This window comes from Prinia subflava, chromosome 15, assembly GCF_021018805.1.
Source record: "Prinia subflava isolate CZ2003 ecotype Zambia chromosome 15, Cam_Psub_1.2, whole genome shotgun sequence".
Taxonomy (NCBI): Eukaryota; Metazoa; Chordata; class Aves; order Passeriformes; family Cisticolidae; genus Prinia; species Prinia subflava.
The window spans coordinates 16143393-16159527 of record NC_086261.1 but is presented as its reverse complement, the minus strand read 5'-3'; the positions used below and the strand labels follow the sequence as shown (position 1 = coordinate 16159527).

At 53.6% G+C, this 16135-nt stretch overlaps 1 long non-coding RNA gene across 1 annotated transcript; it reads left to right on the top strand.

Moving 5' to 3' along the window:
* The first annotated feature begins 2149 nt into the window (after window positions 1-2149).
* On the top strand, window positions 2150-9496 carry LOC134558513 (uncharacterized). Its single transcript, XR_010082365.1, has 2 exons — window positions 2150-5181; window positions 8399-9496. It is a non-coding gene; the product is annotated as an uncharacterized LOC134558513 (long non-coding RNA).
* Window positions 9497-16135: the final 6639 nt, after the last annotated feature.

Sequence of the window (16135 nt, the reverse complement as noted above, 5' to 3'; positions counted from 1 at the left end):
GCCTCAATGTTCACCTGGCTTGGGACACTTCCAGGATCCAGGAGATCAGGGAATTCCATCCCAGGCTCTCCCCACCCTCACAGGGAAGAATTTGTTTGCTTTGCCTCACTTGGACTCACCTTCTTTTGAATATGTTCTGGGCCAGGGTAGAGCACGGAACACGAGTCCAGCACAAAACTCCTTTTCAGCTGCTCTCAGGGCTGAGAAACCCTGGATAACATCAGATAATGCTCCCAGGGCGGCTTGCCAGGAAAACAGCGATCCCAAAAGGTAACTGCGACCTGATTAATGGGTATTCATCTCCCCAAAGGCACAATGGCAGCTGGAGAACGACATTAACCCCGCCAGATAACATCGGGGCGAGGCACCGTCCAGGCTCCGTGCCTCATTCACACCCTGCTGCACAGGTGACCCCTTCAGTTTTCATCCTAATCAGCCAGGAAAAAAATTAAACTGAGCAAAACCCCCGTGCTCTGAGACGAGAGGAGGGAGAGCTTGTAAAATCACACGGTGACGTGTTCTGAGGGAAAAGAGTCAAAGGCAAAAGAAAAAAAAAAATAAACAAGAAAACCATTAAAGATGTCAGGGTAGGAAAAAAACCAAAAAAACCCAAAACTAGATGTTCTTTATTCCTCAGCAGAAAGCTGAGCTGACACTTCCCAGTCCGTGGGGAACAGCAGCTGGGTCATTCCCGGCTCCTCCCTGTGCTCCCTGCCCCTGTGGGCAGCGCTCGGGCCGGAGTCACTCCGCGCTTTCCACTCGGAGCAGAAGCGGCTTCCCATGCAAAACAAACGCGTGACACGAGCGGCGATTTGGGGCAGGGTGGTTTGGAATGCAAGCTCTGAGTCCGGGCAGGGATCTCGGCAGGGCTGAGATCAGCTCTGTTATGACAGAAAGCTGAAGTTGGCCTGACCTTATTTTCTGCAGAGGGACACAAATCAAACTGCTCTCCCTCCTCTCTGAGCCAGCCCAAAATTATTTGTCTCCACTGCAAATCCTTCATCCAGCTCAGCCACGCTGTAATGTTTTTCTCCACCCAATTTTTTAGGGAATGGGGCCCAATAACCCAGCCATTCCCTGACCTCATTACCCCGAGGGAAGGGATAACTTTTTTTGGGAGCAGCTCCATCCAGCCACGGGCAGGGTGCGTGGGGACAGCTTTGCTACACCCCAGCTTGCTCCTGGGTGCCAGTGAGGGTCTCCGGGAAGGCACAGGGGGAAAATCTGGAACATCTGGAGGGATTTTCAGGATGTGGCTGATGCGGCAGGAGCAGACGGCAGGTGGCACCCCTGGATTAGCACAGGGCTGGCTCCAGCCAGGCTGGGCACTGCCTCCCTTCCTGCAGTCTTCTCCTTCTCCCTGAGGAGAAAAGCGGGGATTCGGGCTCTTGTGGTGGCTGCAGGGACAGCCCCGTGCTCTGGGGACACTCAGGCTGTTCTTGTGACATTTTAGTAGCCTGGGGAGTGGCTTTGGACACGGGGTGCCCTTGTGGGGCAGCAGGGAGGGCTCTTCTCCCACAGGGATGGGAAGGAAAGGAAACAGTGCCGTGGCTGGCAGGGAAGGAGAGCAGCCAGGAGTGCCCACATCCTGCACAAGATAGACTGGAAATACCAATCCATAGCTCAGGACCAATCCCAGCAAGGGCGCCTGGGGCTGGACAGAGCCACGAGATCCCTGGGCAGAGCCAGGGCCACAAAGCAGACCTGAGCTCAAGCTGGGAAATCAGGCCAGGATTCAGATCCCTGGGCAAAGCAAGGGGCACAAAGCAGACCTGAGCTCAAACTGGGAAATCAATCCAGGCCAGATCCCTGGGGCCCAGAGGTGCAGGGACAGCTGGGGCTAAACTAGAGACCAGCAGGAGCTCAGAACACACCAAAACCAGCCCTGGGCTGAGCTTAAAAGGGTTCCCAAGCCGTGGGTGGGAATGCCACCCCACGTGGGGCTGTCCAGGGCCTCAGTGGCCCAGGACTTATCTCAGTGCTGGTTTGCTCAAGAGGCAGAAGAGCTGGGACATCCCTGGTTGTTACACCCAGGGACAGCTCAAGGAGCTGTTTTCCCTCAGTTTTCCCTCAGGGATGTATTTGGCAGTGCCCTTCCTGTCTGGGCACTTGGTTTGCTCAGCCTGGAGAAGGGGGAGCTGAGGGGACACCTCCCTGTGCCCTTCCACACCCTCCTGAGCGGCACTGGGGGGACACTGGAGGGGCAGGTACCCAGCTCTGCTCTCCTGACCAGGGCCAGGCCCCAGGGCACGGCTGGAGCTGTGCCAGGGACGGTCAGGCTGCAGATCAGGGAAAGGTTCTCCCCTAGAGTGTGCTGGGCACTGCCCAGGCTCCCCAGGGAACGGGCACAGCCCTGAGGCTGCCAAGGGCAGGGTGGGATTCTTGTGCAGGACCGGGGCTTGGACTGATGGGTCCCTTCCCATCCCCCTATTCAGTGATTCCATGATTCCCTCCTGGCTCCTGGCTCTGGCCCCACAACATGTGGGGGTCACTGTGGGGTGCCCAGGGCTGGTTTGGGGCTGGGGACAGCTCCCAGCCCCAGCTGTCGATGGGACCTGTGCTGTCATGGCCATCACTGAGCACCGGGATTCCCTCCTGGCTCCTGCCCCACACGGTGTGGGGTCACTGTGGGGTGCCCAGGGCTGGTTTGGGGTGTTGGGGACAGCTCCCAGCCCCAGCCATGAACGGGAGCGGTGCTATCTCGGCCGTCATCGAGCGGCCAGAGGCGCCGCAGGGCGCAGGCAGCCAGGCAGCAGGCCGATAATCCATCTGCCTAAAGAGCAGTGATTAACATGAAATGAAGACAATGAGCAGCGATCGGCGTGCCGGTGACAGAGGGGACAGCCAGGAGGTCACTGCAGCGCGGGGACCGCACCGTGCTGCCTCTCGAATCCCTTGTGGAGGATGTTTATTCCCCCAGCCCCCGCAGCTCGTCCTTCAGCAGCTCAATCCAGATGAAAGCTATCAGTTGGCCTTGGCAATGATAAATGTAATTTTCCTAGCCCTGCGTGCTGCAGGTTGCATTAGCCAGGGGTGGTTCTGACCCTAATGGCTCGCTCTGATCAGCGTTCTCTGCTGCCCTGGGGCACACTCCGGCCAGTGATGCAATAAAAGTGATTTAATGAAACCTCCTCCCTCGTGTTAGAAATGAGACGCTTGACACGGCCAATATATCAAGCAGCAATTCAATTTAATAATTAATTAATTATCATAGTAAAGTGTGAGCAAAGACAGCGCACTGGGTACAGTGGAAAGATTTTCCCTTCCGACTGCATACCCATTGCTGGACTTGCTGGTATTTTATTTGCTATATTCAGACATATTCATAAGCTTTTCTCACCAGTTTCTATTTCCAATATTTAACGTCATTATTCAATAGCTATTGTGGTCTATTTTAAATTTCAATATTCCAGGATGTACATCCAGGATATGTATCCCAGGTGGTGGGGTTCAGCTTCCAGATGTGGGGTCCAGCTTCCATTTTCCAGGTCTATCAGTCTCTGATAGTGATGTTCAGTTTTCCTTTTTCAGGAACCATAAATCAGCGAGCTGAAATATTTTCTTCCGTATCCAGGATTTTTTTTTTTTTTTACCAGTCTGTGAGAAAGCCTTTTTACATTCTAAAACTACAGTTTAAAATTCTTTAATACAAAACAAGCTTCTAAAGTTATAATTCAAAGACACTTATTACCGAATAGCTTGAGATTTATAATAGATAATTGCAAGCAAAATTTGTTCAAAAAAACAAGTTCCATGCTTTCCTTCGTTGTTTATTAGAACTCATTTTTGTAACTGTCCCATGGCTGTGTTCTACAATTACAATTACACAGATTCTTTTTATTTCCCTGACACGAAACACAACTTTGTATTTCACAAGTGCAAACCATCCCAATATTTAGGTGTCATGCACAACCCAAGTCCAAAAACCTTCTCCCGCTGGCTGGGGGGTTACCAAAACCCCAGAGCAATCTCGACCAGCCCAAAGTGTAATAAATGCTGTGGGATAATTCGCGCTATAAAATTATAAAACGGGATTGTTCGTGTTATAAGGTTGTAAGTACATAAAAATAAGTGTAACCGAGCAAGCCCGGGCTTGTTGCAGTGAAACCAGTAAGCAATTGTAGCAATTACATTTTAGGTCCAAAAAAAAGCTGCTGCCAGGAGACTCAGGATGAGGCTGGGGAAGTGAGAAGCACCAACATTACCCACAAGAATGGGGGGTGGACTGAGTTATCAAGAAAAGATATTAGTCTGGGCAGCAACGGCAATATCGGAGCAGACACTGTTATACAGGACCTGGGATAATGCGTGTGTTAAGAATATATATTTGTGTAGTATATATGTATAAAATAAATATAACCAGCGAGCTGGCGTTTGCAACAGGAAAACCGGGCAAACTCCGGCTTGTAAAAGTTGCTTTTCTCAGGGGAACAAAAACTGTGGCCGGGTGGAGTTGATGGGGAGAAGTATGGCCATTAACCAGAAGAAAGGAAGAAGGAGCAACCCTTTCTGGGCAAGAAGGACTGTTAAGTGCCCAGAGATATCGATCTCGGCAGCAGTATCTGGGGAGACACACCTCTATTCATCAATTCGACCTCTCCCTGGAAGATCTATTCTGCTGCTGGGAGGACCCACCGAAAACCCAAAGTTATTATTCATCTTTCTCGGAAGTGCCTGTTCAGAAGACGGGGCGGGAGAATAAGACAAAGAACTTTGGGTGCTGCGGGCAAAATAAAGTGAATTTAAGGTGGAGCCCGGGACGAGTTCCGCTTTTGTGAACAAGGGAGGGACTCAGTGCGCTAGAGGCTGTGTCCATAAATTTCACCCAGTGCCAGTTCCCGGGCCATCGACACTGTACTTTCGGTTGCTGGTTTGCCCAAAATTTTTGATTTTTGCACAAACGTGGGGCCAGTTTTTGGGGGGATCTGCAGCCCCCCTTTTTGGCTCGAGAGGCGCCCTGCTGTTTCAGCGGCTCGGCGGAACAGGGAGAGTTTGCAGAGCCAAAACTGGCCATCAAACCAATCAAAATTAAAATAGAAAGGGTCAGGTAAACGCTAGCTAGCTTGGGAGGGGCTCTCAAGAACTCAGCGGGGACCCAGGGAAGGGCTCCCCAGAACCGTGGAAATTTTTTCACTTCTAAAAATCTCCCTGCACGAAGAATCCACGCAGGAAAAGAAGGCCGTGAGTATTGTGTGGTTGAGCGGGGGTGACCGGGTGTGCGTGCGTGAGTGAGAGGTGATTTATCACGGGGCGAGTGAGGACCCCAAGGCCGCAGTTCCATTGTTCTGTGAGGGACGTTTGTCGTCTGTCTGTGTGGTCCCCGGTCCTGGGTGGGTCGGGGAACAGAATTGGTCACCAGGCGCTAAAAGGGAAGGGCACTCCCTTAGGAGTTTCGGACTGGTGAGCCCTTTTAGCTGCGATCAGGGAGGGTCCAAAGGAACTGTGAAATAGAGAGACCATCGTCAAGTGAAGCCTCACGGGACGGTCCCCCTGCTGATTACTAGCTTGGCGATACCAAGCGTAAACTTGGAAAAGTACTGAGTATAACTGTGTTATATTCAGGGTCGGGAGGACGTGGAGCAGGGAGGATGGGATCCTACCTTAGCAAAAGTCAGGGAAGCTCCCCGGGAGAGAGTGCTAACCTCCCCGGAATCCCGTGGGGAAGCCCACTGGGATGGATGTTGGAGTGTTGGCAGGAGTGTCCCGCGAGGAGAAGGAAATCTAAGGAGAAGATGATCCATTTTTGTGTGGAGGTCTGGGGAGGGAAGGAGATCAGACAGCACATAACCTGGCCAGTGCTTGGTACCTTTGAGCAGCGGACTTGCCAGGCTTTGTGTGATTACGTGAAGAGTAAAGATAAAAGGGAATTTGAGGAATATGATTATGCCCAATTGTGGGAACGGGCGTGTATTAGGTTGTATCCTGTGAGAACTGCTAGAGGGGACGAATGGGATCCCCCAGATAATCTCCCCACTCCCTATTCTGCACATGTGCCCCCGCCTGCACCAGACCCTGTCCCTTCCCCAATATCGTCCCTGTCACCACAGTCGGTCCCGGGTCCCACAGCAGGGGTGTCAGCGCCACTGCTCGAGAGCCGGGCCCTGCAAGCGGAATTCCAACTTCCACAAATGCCTCCACCACCTCCACGGGTTTCTCCAGCCCCTGAGGAAGCCTCTTTGGCGGGGGAAGCAGCTCCTCTCCCGGGCCCCAGCCAGTGCACGGTTCAACCAGCACCCACTCTCCCAGTTAGGAGAACTCAGCAGGAAGGGGGAAAGACTAGTGAGGAGGAGAGTGAGAATGAGGAAGAGGGGCACAGATTGCTCCCCTTTCGGGAGGTGCCCACCGCTCCAGGTGTTATCGGTTACATAAATGTTCCCATTAATACCTCGGACGTGAGGGCTTTCAAGAAGGACATGGGAAGGTTGATGGATGATCCGATAGGTGTGGCAGAACGCGTCGATGAGTTTTTGGGAATGGGTATTTACACTTATGAGGATATTATAGCCATCATGAGGTTGCTGTTTAACCATGAGGAGAGGGAATTGATCAGGCAGGCTGGAATGAGAGAGTGGGAGCGTAGAAATCCCCAGAGTTCACCAGGACATGTAAAATGGCCTAGCCAGAACCCGGGGTGGAATGCTCAATTGGATACTGACAGACAGAATATGGTAGATTTAAGGAATTTGGTGATACAAGGTATTAGAGAGGCGGTACCTAAGGGTCAGAACATTAGTAAGGCTTTAAATGAATGTCAAGGGAGAGATGAGCCCCCCTCGGACTGGTTAGACAGACTGAGAAAGAGTCTCCAAATGTATTCAGGAATGGACCCCAGCTCCCCGGTGGGAGAGGTGTTGTTGAAGATTCAATTCGTGGTCAGGTCGTGGCAGGATATCAGGAGGAAATTGGAGAAAATAGAGGATTGGCAAGAGAAGGGATTGCAGGAATTATTAAGGGAGGCACAAAAGGTCTACATGAGAAGAGAAGAGGCACAAGTTAGAGGGCTGGTAGCCGCTGTCAGGGAGATGCAGAGGAAGGAGGAGCTGCCTTCCAGTTCTGGGAGAACGAGGACGAGCGGCGCCAGCAGACAGCGCTCGCACCCAGGTAAAAAGGAGCTGGAAAAATTTAAGAAACAGCAAAAATGTTTTTATTGTGGACATGAAGGACATTTCAAAAAGGATTGTCAGAAGAGGATGAAGGATGAGCAGGTCTTAAAATTAGACGCTGAGGGTTGTCTTGGGCTCTCTCCTCCGGGGTCGGGACCATCTAACGAGCCTCAGATAAAATTAAAAATAGGACCCCACAAGGAGGAAATTCCCTTCATGGTGGACACGGGGGCTGAACACTCCACGGTCCAAAGGTTGCCGAAAGGTTGTGTCAAAAGTTGGGATACAATGAGGGTGATTGGAGCTAAGGAGGAACCCTTTAGAGTTCCAATTGTTAAAAATGTGGAAATTGAGTCAGAGAATAAGATTTGTGTTGGGAGTTTGTTATTGGTGGAGGAAGCGGATTACAATTTATTAGGAAGAGACTTGATTATAGAGTTGGGAATAAATTTGATAGTCCAGGGATTGGACTATTGATGAGTTTATATTGATTAACAGAGGAAGATAAGAATGAAATAGACCCCATAGTGTGGCACAATAAAGGGGAAGGAGGGAGAATAAAAATCACACCTATTTCTATTGAGATTCAACAGCCTGAGGAGCCCATAAGGATTAAACAGTACCCCATCTCCCCAGAGGGAAGGAGAGGGTTGAAGCCCATGATTGATGATTTAGTAAAAAGGGGAATTTTGGAACCCTGTGTGTCCAGACATAACACCCCAATTCTGGCAGTAAAAAAAGCCTGATGGGAGTTCTAGATTTGTTCAAGATTTGAGGGCTGTGAACCAAAGAACAAAAATAAATTTTCCAGTAGTGGCAAATCCCTGCATCCTCCTGAATCAGATTTCCCCCGAGGACACCTGGTATGGTGTTATAGACCTCAAAGATGCATTCTGGACATGTCCTCTGGCTGAGGACAGTCGAGATTTTTTCCCATTTCAGTGGGAGGACCCTGAGACCCATAGAATACAGCAGCTTCCTTGGACATCCCTGCCCCAAGGGTTCACGGGCTCTGCCAACCTGTTTGGTCAAGCCCTAGGACAATTATTAAATCAGTTTAATCCACTAGAAGGGATAGTAGGACATTCTATATTTGAGGATGGTCAGATCCAAGCCTGTCTAATAGCAATGAATAAAAATCTACAAAAACTTAGAAGGAAAGGAATTTTAACACAAAGCACTCCTCTGGGATTTGCGATTCACAACACACAGCCAGGAGATGAAGTACTAATTAAAATTAGAGGTGTCTCTAACCCTGCCCTGGGAAGGGCCATTTCTTGTTCTTTTAACAACAGACACAGCAGTGAGAACTGCGGAGAAGGGGTGGACACTCGCCTGGAGAGTGAAGAGGATCAAACCCCAGGGAAGGGAGCCCGAGTGGAAAATCACCTCCTCTCCAGGAGACCTGAAAGTCAAATCACATCGGAGCTGCAGATGGCCCAGAGAGGAACAATCACCTGCCCTGAATGTCCTTGTAACCATTTTGTACATTTCAAATGCGAGTATTGTAATGAGATTTGGGCTGTGAATTGTAAGTGGGGATGGATGCCTTCGGGGCTGTGTATGAAGTGCTCTGAAGAGGAACAGGACTGGACCATCAGGTTTTTAAGGGGCACAGTCCAATTAGGGGCACTAGACCCAGTCTCGGCTGATTGGCATTCTTTATATTTGAACGGGATAAGGGAAAAATTAAATTCAAAGGCTCAAGGGTTAGCAACTGAGTGTCGGAAAGCCAACAAGGTACCCTGCATAGCTGACCCTGTGAAGCTGTCGAGGTGGGGCACATTTTAAGGACGACATGCTGCTAGAACCAGGCAGAGGCTCCGAGTGGAAAATCCTTGCTGCCGAGAAGAGGGACAGCCCTGCCACTGGCTGTAACCCAACGGGCAAGGCTCAGGCAGAAAACCCTGAAATAACCTTGTGGAAAACCCTGAAATAACCTTGTGGAAAACCCTTCTAGTCATGAGCGTGATCGTGGGTCCAAAAATGGGCCAGATAACCACACACAGCTTCACCAGGAGAGGAGAACAGGGTACTACAGCTTCAACAACACTCAGTGCTGGGAGCTTCCAAAAGCGATAGAAAAGAGATGGTTAAAGAAAAAAAAAATGCCCCTGAAAAACCTTTGGTCAGGCCTGGCTCCAAACCAGAAGGATGAAATGTTTAAAAGGGAATTTCCAGTACAAACGGGGAGGTATGATGTCCAGGATAACCCACAGGAGGAGCTTTTAGCAATAGAAATAATGGGAAATGTAACCTTAAATATCTTAACATTAATAACTGCTAACCAATCTGGAATTAAGGATATCAGATATCAACAGCAGGCCACAGTAAAGGATAGAATTGAAAGAGGAAGGGTAATCTCTAATAAGATAGAGAGGATCGTAAGTAAAGAAGAAAGAATTCCAGCAAAAAGGAGAAATTCAAACATGGGTACCTCATGGTGGGGATTAATTCTGGGAGAAGGGAAAACCAAGGGAATAATTGGATATCTTATATTGGGACCAATAATAGGAATTATCATCTTTGGTATCACTGGTTCTATGCACTGGATAACATGAGGTATGCAAGTCCTAAAATTAATGAATCTGAGAAGTAGAAAAGTAAACCAAGCAGCATTAATCTTGGCAAAATTTGAAGCAGGAAGAAATAATCCTCAGTGGGGTAACTCAGGTGAAACAAACACGATTTATATGGGAAAATTAGAATTGGCGGAAATTGTAATAAATGCTATGGGTTAATTTGTGTTATAAAATTATAAAATGGGATTGTTTGAGTTATAAGGCTGTAAGTACATAAAAATAAGTGTAACCGAACAAGCCGGGGCTGGTTTGCTCAAAATTTTTGATTTGTAATTTGTTAATTAATAAAAATTATTTTATTAATTAAAATTGGGTCACACTTATAACACAAAGTCATTGTTTTAACCCCCCCAAAGTGGGGTCAGGGCTGGGGCTGTGCTGCTCAGTGCCACATTTTGGGGTGTCCTGTGAGGGCCGGTGGCTGGGCTTTGCTGATCCTTCCAGCTTGGGGTATTCCACGGTTCTGCCCCCACCGAGGCCTGAAAATGGGCTAAAATGGGAGAATTTGGGGATTTCAGACTCTCTGTGTGTTGGGGCGTTCAGACTCCTGAGAAACAAGCTGAGGAAATTGCAGTGGAGAGGATCGGGAAGAGCTGGATGCACACGGTAAAAGAAAAGCAATTTATGAAGAGATTTTTTTATCAACAGGAGAAAATGAGCAAGAGTGAATGACCAGACTGGGCTGAACATCCCGACTCTTTCACCTCCTACAGCTCAGAGAGAGGAGTGACAGGAGGGGAGGTTTAATTGATGGCAAGCATTAAAGCTGCTGCTGAATTCTCCAGCCTGGGCAGGAGAGACTTTTATAGCAGGGAACACGGGAGCATTGTGAAAGATGATTGTGATTCTTTGGGCATTTCTGGGTTAGATTGCAGCAAAATTGCAGTAAAAAAAAAAGCAATTTTGCTTTAATCAACTCTCTAACAAAGCCCCAACATAGTGAAGAGCAGAAGGCATCAGAAGATAGGAAATTGTCAGCCTTGCTGGAGCTGAAAGATAAGATTGTACTCCCTTCAGCTACACTGAGAGAAGACAAATTATCCACGGGGGCAATTCAGAGAGAAAATAATATACAATTAAAGTTGTTTGAATTGCACTTTTAGGGAAGCACGAGCACAGGAACGAAACAGCCTCGGTGGAAAGGCTGAAACCTCCTTCCCATGTGCTTCCAGAAAGCAGAACTAGGGGGGGAAAATCATAAACTTTGGGGAAAAAATGATAAATTGGGCAGGGCAACCCTAAAGAAAGGCAAAGGATTGTCGCTGTGAGGGGCCCTGGAGGGAGATGCTGAGCCTGGGGCTGTGTGCAGGGGAAGAGAAGCAGCTCTGGGCTCGCCAGGAGCGACAGGCAGGGCTGGGAAAGGCTGGAGAGCAGCAGCAGGGCTGGGAATCTGCTCCCTGCGGGTCCCTGCGGCGGCTGCGCCTCTCCAGAGCCGGGGAGGGTGTGGAGCAGGGCTGGGCTCCAGCGGGAGCGGGGCTGGGGCTGTGCAGGAGCGGGGCTGGGGCTGTGCAGGAGCGGGGCTGGGCTCCAGCGGGAGCGGGGCTGGGGCTGTGCAGGAGCGGGGCTGGGCTCCAGCAGGAGCGGGGCTGGGGCTGTGCAGGAGCAGGGCTGGGGCTGTGCAGGAGCGGGGCTGGGGCTGTGCAGGAGCGGGGCTGGGGCTGTGCAGGAGCGGGGCTGGGCTCCAGCGGGAGCAGGGCTGGGCTCCAGCGGGAGCGGGGCTGGGGCTGTGCAGGAGCAGGGCTGGGGCTGTGCAGGAGCAGGGCTGGGGCTGTGCAGGAGCAGGGCTGGGGCTGTGCAGGAGCGGGGCTGGGGCTGTGCAGGAGCAGGGCTGGGGCTGTGCAGGAGCAGGGCTGGGCTCCAGCGGGAGCGGGGCTGGGGCTGTGCAGGAGCGGGGCTGGGGCTGTGCAGGAGCAGGGCTGGGCTCCAGCGGGAGCGGGGCTGGGGCTGTGCAGGAGCGGGGCTGGGGCTGTGCAGGAGCGGGGCTGGGGCTGTGCAGGAGCAGGGCTGGGGCTGTGCAGGAGCAGGGCTGGGGCTGTGCAGGAGCAGGGCTGGGGCTGTGCAGGAGCAGGGCTGGGGCTGTGCAGGAGCGGGGCTGGGCTCCAGCGGGAGCGGGGCTGGGGCTGTGCAGGAGCAGGGCTGGGCTCCAGCGGGAGCGGGGCTGGGGCTGTGCAGGAGCGGGGCTGGGGCTGTGCAGGAGCGGGGCTGGGGCTGTGCAGGAGCAGGGCTGGGGCTGTGCAGGAGCAGGGCTGGGGCTGTGCAGGAGCAGGGCTGGGGCTGTGCAGGAGCAGGGCTGGGGCTGTGCAGGAGCGGGGCTGGGGCTGTGCAGGAGCGGGGCTGGGGCTGTGCAGGAGCAGGGCTGGGCTCCAGCGGGAGCGGGGCTGGGGCTGTGCAGGAGCAGGGCTGGGGCTGTGCAGGAGCAGGGCTGGGTTCCAGCAGGAGCGGGGCTGGCGCTGTGCAGCTGCACCAGGGGCAGCCCCCACCCTCCGTGCCCATCCCGGGGGCTCCAGTGCTCGCTGCTGCTCCCTGAGGTCATGGGAATGCCTTCCAAACCTTCCAAACATCGGGAAAAGCCCGCTGGTGTCCAGGGAAAGCGGGAGGGTGCAGAGGTTATTTCAGGCTTTGCTGGCGTGTGCCCTTCTCTGGGCTCTGTTAGAGCAAACAGGCCCAGGGTAAAGGTTAGGGAGGGCTCTGTGTTTCCGTGGACAGCTGTCCTGCATGTCCCCGTGTTCCTGAGGGGACCTGAGGCCATCCCCAGGCCACAGAGCTGCCCCAGCTGCGGGTGGGAGCAGCCAGCTGATGGTGAGTGGGAATCTGGGAGAGCTGGGAGAAGCTGGAGCCTCCTGGGATGCCTTGGGACAGCTGGCCTGGAACAGAGACTGCACAGAGTTGGAGAATAAAGGAGAGATTTATTGAAAGGCCTTTAGGGCACACCTTGGGCAGGACAAGAGCCTGGCCAGGGCTACACCCAGGGTGGACTAAAAAAGGTCACGAGATTTTACATTTTTATAAGTTTTGGTCCGTTTGCATTTTGGGGTTTAAGTGTCCAATTCCAGCTCCAGATTGGGAGGTCCCATCCTTCTTGTTCCTCCCTCCAGCCACCCTTGTTTGTGCTTTGGGGCTGAAAGTTGTCCTTGGTGTGCAGCAGGAATGGATTTGTTTTGTGTCCCTGCCCTGTGCAGAGCTGAGTGACCCTGACTGTGAGCTCAGAGCTGCACCCCTGGGCAGCACAGAATGTGAAAATATAAAAGATAAAACCAAAGGCATCACCTGTGCCTCCAGCTGCCCTCGGGAGCTGCCGGCTCCTCTGAGCACCCCTCCAGCCACCTGCGAGGGGCAGGGCCGGCAGGTGGCATGGGCAGGGGACAGGCCAAGGTGGCACCTTGGCCCTTGTCACGTTGCCATGGGACAGCTGGGCTGAGGAGCAGCAGCCACAGAGGAGCTCCTGCAGCTGCCGCATTCCCTCTCCCGTGCTGGCAGCTGCCTCGGAGGAAGGTGGAATGAGGAGAAGGAGGATGGTGCTGAGGTGGAGGAGCCACTTTGGGAAGGGCTTTTCTTGGAAAAAAACTCCGTGCTGTGCACCACAGGGTGGGCTCCGAAAATATATGAGCCTGGAGATGCGGTGTGCTCACAGTCAGCTGCTCCATGAGCAGAGTGTGGGGGTTATTCCATCTCCAGCTCCGTTCCCATTGGATCAGCCCTTCCCCACCGCTGCAGGAGCCGGGAGAGCCATGGCACAGGCTGGGATGAAGCTGCTGGAGCAGGCCTGGCTCCTGCTGGATTCCCAGCCAAGCTGGGGAAAACCTTCAGCTTCCAGCTTGTGTCACACTGAAAGAGTTTGGAAGTGCATTCCTGGGGAGAGGAGGGACAGGCACACGCTGCTTTCCCAGGAAACTGGGCTGGAGAGGGATCGGGGTGTGTCCAACAGTGGAGGCACTCACAGGATCCTGTGCCTGTTCTTTGGGGATGTCCCTGTGTCCCTGTGTCCGTCTGTGTGTGTGTCCACACGCAGCAGGATGTGCTTTTGGAGCAGTGGGATGCAGTGTAGGACAGGGCAGTGTGTCCCCGCGTCTGTGTGTCTGTGTGTCTGTGTGTCTGTGTGTCTGTGTGTCTGTGTGTCTGTGTGTCTGTGTGTCTGTGTGTCCATGTGCAGCAGGATGTGCCTCTGGAGCGGTGGTGTGCAGGACAGGGCAGTGTGTCCATGTGTCCCGGTGTCTGTGTGTCAGTGTGCAGCAGGATGTGCCTCAGGAGCACTGGGATGCAGTGTGGGACAGGGCAGTGTGTCCATGTGTCCCTGTGTCCGTGTGTCTGTGTGTCCGTATGCAGCAGGATGTGCCTCTGGAGCAGTGGTGTGCAGGGCAGGGCAGTGTGTCCGTGTGTCCGTGTGTCCGTGTGTCCATGTGCCCCTGTGTCCATGTGCCCCTGTGTCCATGTGCTCCTGTGTCCGTGTGTCCGTGTGTCCCTGTGTCCCTGTGTCTGTGTGTCCCTGTGTCCATGTGTCCGTGTGTCCGTCTGCGGCAGAAGGTGCCTCTGGAGCAGTGGTGTGCAGGGCAGGGCAGTGTGTCCCTGTGTCCCTGTGTCCATGTGTCCGTATGCCCCTGTGTCCCTGTGTCCGTATGCCCCTGTGTCCGTGTGTCCGTGTGTCCCTGTGCCTGTGTGTCTGTGTGTCCGTGTGTCCCTGTGTCCCTGTGTCCCTGTGTCCCTGTGTCCCTGTGTCCCTGTGTCCGTGTGTCCCTGTGTCCCTGTGTCCGTGTGTCCGTATGTGGCAGGACATGCCTCTGGGATCTCTCACAGCACACGCAGAGCTCTGCCAGGCCCTGTGTGATCCCGGTGGTGCCTCCCATGCAGGAGCTGAACTCCAGAGGATCCTGTCACGCACCCCGGCCTCAGCCCTGGGGTCACAGCATCCCAGTCAGGGCGTGGGGAGGGACCCACACCCACCCTGCCACAGGCAGGGACCTGTCCCACTGCCCCAGGGTGTCCCCAGCCCTGCCTGGGACACTGCCAGGGGCGCCACTGCTGCTCTGGGCACGGCTGCTGTGACACTGGGCCAGCTTCAGGTCACTGAAAGTGCAAGGGGGAAGCCTTCAGCTCTGCGTGAAATCCGTGCAGCTTTTTGGGGAGCAGCCCGCACCCTTCACTCCTGACCTTGTTCCAGGTGCCACTGGATGGTCTGGGTGTGCCTTGTCCCCCCTGGTGGCAGCTCTTTCCGAGTGCCACATGGCTGGGCCGGCTGTCACCGCTTCCTTGGGGATGTGGTGCCCCCCTCGGGCAGTGCCCAGGGGTTTATCCTGCCTGGCTCTGCTGTTCTGCTGCCCCGAGTTTGTTCGCTGTAGCCACGTGGGGTTTGTGGCTTATTGAAGAACAGCCCTCAAGGAAAGGTTTTAGAGGTAACAGCCCTGCAGGGATGAAAGCCACACTGGAAGCATCTTCCAGGGGCGTTGCTGGGCTGAAGAAAAGCCCGGTGACTTTTCTCTGATAAGGAGACACCTGGCTGATATTTACAGATAGCTGGGCTGCTCCGAGCTGAATTAATTTCCTGGGAGATCAAACTGCTGCACAGGCTTTGGGAGTGAAGCAGGAGCCTCTGGCTGCTGTTCTGGGGGTTTCTCTGGCCTCAGGTTTGCCAGTGCAATGCTGCTGCTGCCTTCCAGGCGGGCTGCAGGGCTGAGGGGTCCCACTGCACAGCTGGCTCTGGGACAGCACAGAGAGGGGTTGCCTTTGAGGGAGAAAGTCTCATATTTTTTAAATCTGGAGGGGGAAATCCACTTTTTTGCCTTCTCCCTGCTGTCCTTGCTGGGTGTGAATCCCAGCCCAGAGGTGTTGGGTGCTGGTGGCAGCAAAGCAGGGGGAGGATGTGGGAACGAAGCAGGAGGAACAGGAAAAAGGCCTCATTTTCCATGCCTGGAGGAGGGGAAGGGCTCTCCAAGGGCCTGGAGCACAGCTGGCTCCTCATCCCTTCACGCCTCACAGGAGCAGGAATAGAGGAGCTTTTCATCCTGCAGGCTGTGGAAAAAGCTCTGTGAACGGGGCCGGGCCTGTGCCTGCCCCTGCAGGGAGTGAGGAGGGGGCAGTGATGTGGTTTGGGGTGCACACACACATCCCCCGAGCCCAGACTGGGATAAATCCCCTGGGAACGGCTGATCCCACCCAGGAGGAGCTCGCTGGAGCTGCAGGAAGCACCAGGGGCAAGGGCTGCTCCCAGTGCTGCTGGAATTTTCATGGCATTTTAAAAACTCACCACCTCTGGGCCGGGGAGGCCGCCTGGGGCTGGCTGAGCGCCGGGCACAGCTGGCAGGAGCTGCCCTTGGCACGCACACGGCTTGGGAAGGCTGTCCCGAGCCTTTTCTGGGAATGCAGGGGTGACCCTGAGCTCACCCTGCCCCACTGCCCCTTGCAGGCCCCTCAGGGCAATTCATGGATAATTAAAGGTGGTTGCACTGTGCCTGTCCC